Source organism: Scyliorhinus canicula, chromosome 16 (assembly GCF_902713615.1).
Source record: "Scyliorhinus canicula chromosome 16, sScyCan1.1, whole genome shotgun sequence".
NCBI classification, from domain to species: Eukaryota; Metazoa; Chordata; class Chondrichthyes; order Carcharhiniformes; family Scyliorhinidae; genus Scyliorhinus; species Scyliorhinus canicula.
The window spans coordinates 31,129,963-31,137,321 of record NC_052161.1 but is presented as its reverse complement, the minus strand read 5'-3'; positions in this window follow the sequence as shown (position 1 = coordinate 31,137,321).

Here is a 7,359-nt window from a genome sequence, read left to right as displayed (position 1 = left end):
GTGTCTTAATAAAGCTCGCAGTCTCAAGTGTGGAGAAGATGCTTTATTGTGAGTTTGTTCAGTTTCCAGAGCTCGACCTAGAACTACCTTCCAGTGCTAACTACCAGCTTTGCTTGCTGTGTGTCCTGCTTACCAGCCCGCCTGCTGTGAAGTGTCTGTCCTCACTTCCTGTCCTGATGTATTTATATGGCTCTCCCGTGCTCCCTCTAGTGGTCGCTCAGTTGTGTTGCATCTGGTTAACTTGTGATCACCACATCCCCCTTTTTCTCTTAACATATTTTCTGAACATCGTTAAAGAAAATTGTACATCCTGTCCCAGTGTATTTATAGCTCTCCCGCTCGTGTTTGCTCTGTTGTTTTTGTATCTGGTCAATCTACGATCACCACATCCCCCTCTTTCTCATTACATAGTTTCTGTACATCATTAAGGAAAATTATACAAAACAGTAACTTATGATATGCGTATCTATACAAGTGATGATGCTATTGCCTTAGTTAACAAAGCCAATGTATTTATATGTCCAAACTTAATAAACACATTTATGAGTCCAAACTTGATGAATTTGTTCAGAGCTTTTTTTTTTCTTTTTGTTGTTGATGACGTGGTGATATTGATATTGCAAGTCCGCTGTGAATGTTGTTGGTGTTCCTTGTTATCTTAAGTACCCAATGCGTCATCCCGAGGTGTTTGCATGGTCACATCACTGATGTTGACTGGCATGGACTTTTTTTTGTGTGCTTGTGGTGTTGATTTATTGTCTCATCCACCTTGGATGCTGGTGTGCTTGCTTGTTCTGGAGCAGACGTGAGTTTGTGCGATTCGTTGTCATCCCATGACATGTTTGTAGTCTTGTTATCGTTTTGCAGTGTGCTGTGGCATCGTCCATCATGTGCCAAGTAGTACCATTGTGTACAAGTCGTTGTTTCATTGCTGTTGTTTCTGTCGTTCCTGTTTTTGTTGTTTCCGTTGCCGTACTTGTCGCTGTTTTTGTCGTTTCCGTCTTTGTTGTTGTCGCTATCTTTGCTCCTGACTTTGTTGTGTTTGTTGCCATTCTTGTTGTTTCTGCCTCTGTCGTTGTCGCTATCTTTGTGCCTGACGTTGTTGTTTGTCTTGTTGCGCTTCATGTTGCTTTTATTCTTGCTGTTGTCGTTCTCGTTTCTGCTGTGCTTCTTGCTATTGTTGTTTGTCTTGTCGCGCTTCATGTTGCTTTTCTTCTTGCTGTGTTTCTTTTGACTTTTGTTTTTCTTGTTATACTCTATGAGTGTCCCGAGTGGATAATTTGAGTCATTGAGCATTCCGTCTCGCGAGTGGTGCGAATGATCTGATGTTGCATCGGTGCAGGTGACATCAATCAGTTGTGGAGAATTGGATTCCGCATCTTTGCTTTCTTGGTGCTCGTCTTCTCGCGAGTGGTGCGAATGATCTGATGTTGCATCGGTGCAGGTGACATCAATCAGTTGTGGAGAATTGGATTCCGCATCTTTGCTTTCTTGGTGCTCGTCTTCCGGAGTCAAAGTCTTCTTGATTACATTTGACGCGGTGTCTGTGGACTCTCGGCGCTCCTCTTCTGGAGTCCAAATCTGCATGATTTCAGTTGACGTGGTTTCTCTAGACTCTTGGTGCTCCGCTTCTGGAGTTAAAATCTTCATGATTTCTGTTGATGTTATCTCACTGGACTCCAGGTGCTCCTCTTCTGGAGTCATCATCTGCATGGTTTCTTTTTGTTTGATGTCTCTGGACTCCAGGTGCTCCTCTTCTGGAGTCAGAATCTGCATGGTTTCTTTCGGCATTGTCTCTGTGGACTCCAGGTGCTCCTCTTCTGGAGTCAAAATCTGCATGTTTTCTTTTGGCGTTGTCTCTCTGGGCTCCAGGTGCTCCTCTTCTGGAGTCAAAATCTGCATGTTTTCTTTCGGCATCGTCTCTCTGGACTGTTGGGTGGCCCGACTCTGTGCTTCTGTACAGACAAGCTGAGAACTGTCAGTCTCACTGTGATCCTGTACGTCGAGTGCGAGCACCTTGTCACTGTTTTCGCTCTGTGCTTCGGTACAGACAAGCTGAGAACTGTCAGTCTCACTGTGATCCTGTACGTTGAGTGTGATCACCTTGTCACTGTCTTCGCATGCAGTGGGCAGAGGTGCATTGTCTTCTTCTTGTTCCTGTGAGCGTGTTGGACTTTCATAGTCCGCTCTTTCTTCTTGTTCCTGTGAGCGTGTTGGACTTTCATAGTCTGCTCTTTCTTCTTGTTCCTGTGAGCGTGTTGGACTTTCATAGTCCGCTCTTTCTTCTGGTCCTCACTTCCTGTCCTGATCTATTTATATGGCTCTCCCGTGCTCCCTCTAGTGGTCGCTCAGTTGTGTTGCATCTGGTTAACTTGTGATCACCACAGAGGGGACAGGAAAAGGGTTCTTAGGAGATGCAGTAGAGGAAATAAGTCAAACGATAAAACTGGTAAGTTAGTACAGAAACAAAATGCACAGCAGCTTGTTCATTTGAGAAAGACTGATGATTTGAGTGGAATTCTTTATCAGAACTGATCATTGTTAATTCCATATCTCCTGCACCAACTTGGTAGGTTTTAGGGAACATTTGCAATACACAAACATGCACATATATTCTGACTATGCAGGTGGGCAATGTTTTACATGGTTTTCTATTCCAATTTCATATAAAGTTCAGTTTGAGGTTCTCTGCTTCTTCCTTTGGGTTGCTTAGTCCCAAAGCTTTGGGACAAAGTGCCTAATCTCTTAACAGAAGTAGGTAATCATTGAAATACCAGACATTCTGCTGACACTTTCCTGTCAGTTTTTAATGACCCAGATTATGTAGCCAGTGTGATCCCGTCAAGGCTCATGCGTGGACGTAAATGATCCTCTGGCCAACACTTTCTCCTTTAACCAACGCCACTTTAATCGACCATTTATTTCATCTCTATATGTGGGCGATTTATTGTGCAAATTGGCTTTTGCATTTCCTGTGATATAACATTGCCTGCACCCCAAAAGGAATAAATTGTAAAGTGCTTGGGGAATAACTTGAGTTTTTGAAAGATGCTATTTAAATTAAGGAATGGAGAATGGAGATACAGGTTGAAGGAACCACCACAGTATGTGTAGTATAGAAAGCATGACCCCTTTTAGATACCCAGTGTATAGCCAGCAAGCTATCACAAAATAAGCTATCACAAAGCCCACTTTCACACTATAACCTTGATATAATACTGCTTTATACTGTCAAGTGTTGTCTGAGTGGAGCTTTGTGTTGCGGTGGATAGCGTACCTGTTTTAGAGCGAGAAGCTCTGGGTTTGAGACTCACTCCACGACTTTATGGCCAAGGACAAGCATTCAAACACGGTCAACAGGTTGATTGTTAACTTGTAAATCCATCCCACATGCTTATGGCAGACGGCAAGGCCAGGAGGGACTCCTGGTCAGTCATGCTTGACGAGGAGTGGCGCCCCTCAAGGTGTAGCCTATGGCCAAAGGCTAGAAAGATGTTCCAGGAGTAACAAGCTAAAGAAAACAGACACAAGCAAGCACTTATCTGCCTCATAAATCTGTAGATGTGGGAAATCTTTGAAGTCTGTCCATGAGCTCTTGGCCATATCAGGCCCTGTGTTAACAACTTGCTGGATATTTTGCACCTACCTGGATGAAATGTCTCCATTAAATGATACGAAGAAGTAGTACTCTGAGCAGAAGAGCTTCCAGATACTCAAAAACTTTATATTCAAAAATTGAATTGACACCAATCCATGTCCTTATGTTTCTGCTATCTTCAGTTCTTTTTTAATATAAATTTAGAGTACCCAATTCATTTTATCCAATTAAGGGCAATTTAGCATGGTCAATCCACCGACTCTGCACATCTTTGGGTTGTGGGGGGAAACCCACGCAAACACGGGGAGAATGTGAAAACTCCATACGGACAGTGACACAGAGCCAGGATCGAACCTGGGACCGTGGCGCCCTGAGGCAGCAATGCTAACCTCTGCGCCACCGTGCTGCCCCGCTATCTCCACTTCTGAGCTGCACTGAGTTCAAAACCACTTGACAACCTCTTTCCGATTTGCTAAGATGGCGCTGGCAGTGTAAGGTACCAGCTCCTTGCTTATCTCTCTTGGGAGGAATATCATCTTGCAAAACCCCAATATGGAAAGAAAGAAAATCTATTGAGCATGAGGTATGCAGGAAATGGTGCTGTGTGCGTAGCAATGATCCAGCTGCTGCTGGATAGGTGTAGCAACATGTTGCTGAGTGACTGAGTTTGAAGAGTTCTAAATAATTCATGTTTACAACATCATGACATCCCAACCACTTCAAAATCACTGAAGTACTTTTTGAAGTGCAGTCACAGCTATAATGTAATCCATGAGCAGACACCAACATCCTATAAAGAGCAATGAGATAAATGACCAGATAAGCTGTTCAAGTGGCATTGTTTTAAGTATGAATGTTGGCCAGGACACCAGGAGAAACCCTCTTTTCTTTCACTGTTCTTCGGTTACACAGAATTATATAGATGGACAACAAACAGACCATTCAGGCCAACCACTCCATGTTGATGTTTATGCTCCATCCAAACCTCCCTTCCGTCTTCATATAACTTTATGGAATTGATCCCAAAACATATAACAGCGTAATACCATTGGGTAATTCACATATAACTGAGAGGGCCTACAGGATTTCAGTTCAATGCTTCATCATAGAGACAGCATCTTCAATAGTGCAACACTCTTTCAGTATTGAACTGTCAGCCTGGATCATGTTCAAGTCTCTGGAGCAGGGCTTGAACCCACAGCCTTGATCTCCAAGGTAAGAGTAGTATCATTGAACCAAGACTGATGTCTATGTTGGAAGATGTTGAAGAACCACTGGAATGGGATAATATGAAGCTACCGATTTTTTCTTTCACCCGTCATGGGGTCAACTCCTACATTTTGTAAGGTAGATTTCTTCCTATGATTTATAGCTGGCTGGGCTGCCACTGGTGTCTGGTATAACACTTACCCATGTAGAATGGGCTAGTGCGTGGTCAATTGCAGCCCCACAGACCCCAAGTGAATTAACCAATAATTTGTATTACGATCCTGAGATCTTTGGCCCTTGACTGCTCCAATGTCTTACACACCAGATTTATAAGTAAAACACAACAACTGTTTATTTATAACAAAAATAGAGATAGGACATGCAATACAGGTACTTATAATAGAATAATGGCTAGCTAAGCAACTGCTCCCCTCTTTTATCATACCACCCTCTACCCAATCACATACAAGACTGTCACACACACAGGAAGGGAAACAATATAAAATGATAAAAGAGAGATGAGTATCTTTGTTTCTGATGTTGAAGTCGTTGTAGCCGGCTATCGCCCTGGGTCATGGAGTGTATATACCATCAGTTGGATTGCTAACAAGGCCTTCTGGCAGTATCATTCAGTCAGAACTTCCAGGCTGTAGGATTCCCTCTGGGGAGTCAATTTCACTTTTATTAACCTGGACCTTCAGTCAAAAGGACAGTTTCAGGCCTGTGTAATTCTTAGTTATTTCCAAATTCCCCAGAATGACCACCAGTTTGTCTGAGATAAGAATTCCCCACACGAGAGTTTAAACGGGTTTGCAAACAGCTGGCCCTGCCTGCAATTGATGGCTGGACTGAACTTCCTGCAGTTTAATCTGGCTTTGGAGAGAGAAAGGTCTTTACTTTGAACCTTTAGACAATTCCATCAAGTCAAAGTGAGAGATCAAGGCTCTGACCCTCCAACTTCTTGATCAAACCAAAACTCGAAAACAAATAAAGCCTTCCTGCCCTTGGCAGAACATTCCACAATGGTCAGCACCAATCAGAATAGATTATCAGCTAAGAACCTGGTAATGTAAAGAGCTTATTGGCCAACAGCCAAACTCATCAAGATGAGTCATCACTGACATCAGACCAAACAGCAGAGGCTGCTGTAGATTACTTTTTAAAAAAAATTAAAGGTGAAGTCCATCTTTTTAAAAAATAAATTTAGAGTACCCAATTATTTTTTCCAATTAAGGGGCAATTTAGAGTGGCCAATCTACTTACCCTGCACATCTTTTGCCCCCAGAACCCAAAGATGTTCAGGGTAGGCGGAATGGCCACGCTAAATTGCCCCTTAATTGGAAAAAATTAATTGGGTACTCTAAATATTTTTTTAAATGGAAATTAAAGGAAAAAACAAGGGACAGACAGGGGTTAACAGAATGGACCGTACATTGCTTATATCTTTCACTTTTACAAACAAATGTTTTTGGTGTTTCAATGTGACATGATATTATATCCAATGCAGTGTGCATCTCTCCTCCACCTATAACTGAAGCAGCTGTAAGTGAACTGTGAGCCACTGAGAGACTTTCCATCAGCTGTCGCCAGGTTGCTGTTTTGCAGACATGCTATGAATGAATGGTATCAGTACTTTCCAAGTTGCTTTGCTTTCTGTTGTTGGCTCGGTGGTGAATATATACGACAGGTATTCATTTTATTTGAGTTGGCCCATTATTATCAACATTACTTTGGCATCCTTCCACAGGCCACAGAACTTCTTCCTGATCTACCCCCTTGATCTCTGGATGTGGGAGACGGCATTGACCAAATTGGATACCTTTTCCCAGAATGTCTATTGGTTAAGTAGATTTCCCTCTCCAATAAACCTCTGTTGCACCGTCTCTGAAACAAGAGGTGTCTAGCATCTCTTCATCAAACTTGCTTGACCCTTGGCGGCCCTCCATATTCTTCTCAGACACAACAGTCACCTGCAAACGAACAGATTAGCAACCTTTGAAAGCAGCAATATTGTTGAACTCTGGCACTTACTATTCCTGCCAATTTGCAGCCACAGCACTGTGGAAAATGCCCAGGGAACATTAGCTGGCCTTGGAGCTTCGGGCACTGTCAGCTCTCTACACCCGTCATGTAGGAGTGCTGACCAGTACTGCAATCCCAGAGCCACTTCCTCAAGGTCGTGGAATTGGCTTCATAAAATCAGGATCAAAACAATCTGGATGAAGTATTTTAACTTCTAGGCATAAGCTTCTATAACTCAAGTCTCCTTTTTTATTCTTTAATCAGTCATATTTTCAAAGAATGAGCCCACAGTAGTTCATTCCACTAAATTACCAGACCATTTACAAACTCAGAAACCAACTTTAAAGTTGTGCTGTTTGGGCACGAGGATATCTGAAGATGCTGGAACTGTTGGCAGTCATAAACCTTGCACTTCAACATTGCACATCGATAAGGTATATTACAACATGTTGGAACATTAATCCCCAAAGCAAGGATTCTTCTTGACTTTGATACATACCATCAAAACCTCAAATGGTGGCGAAATAACT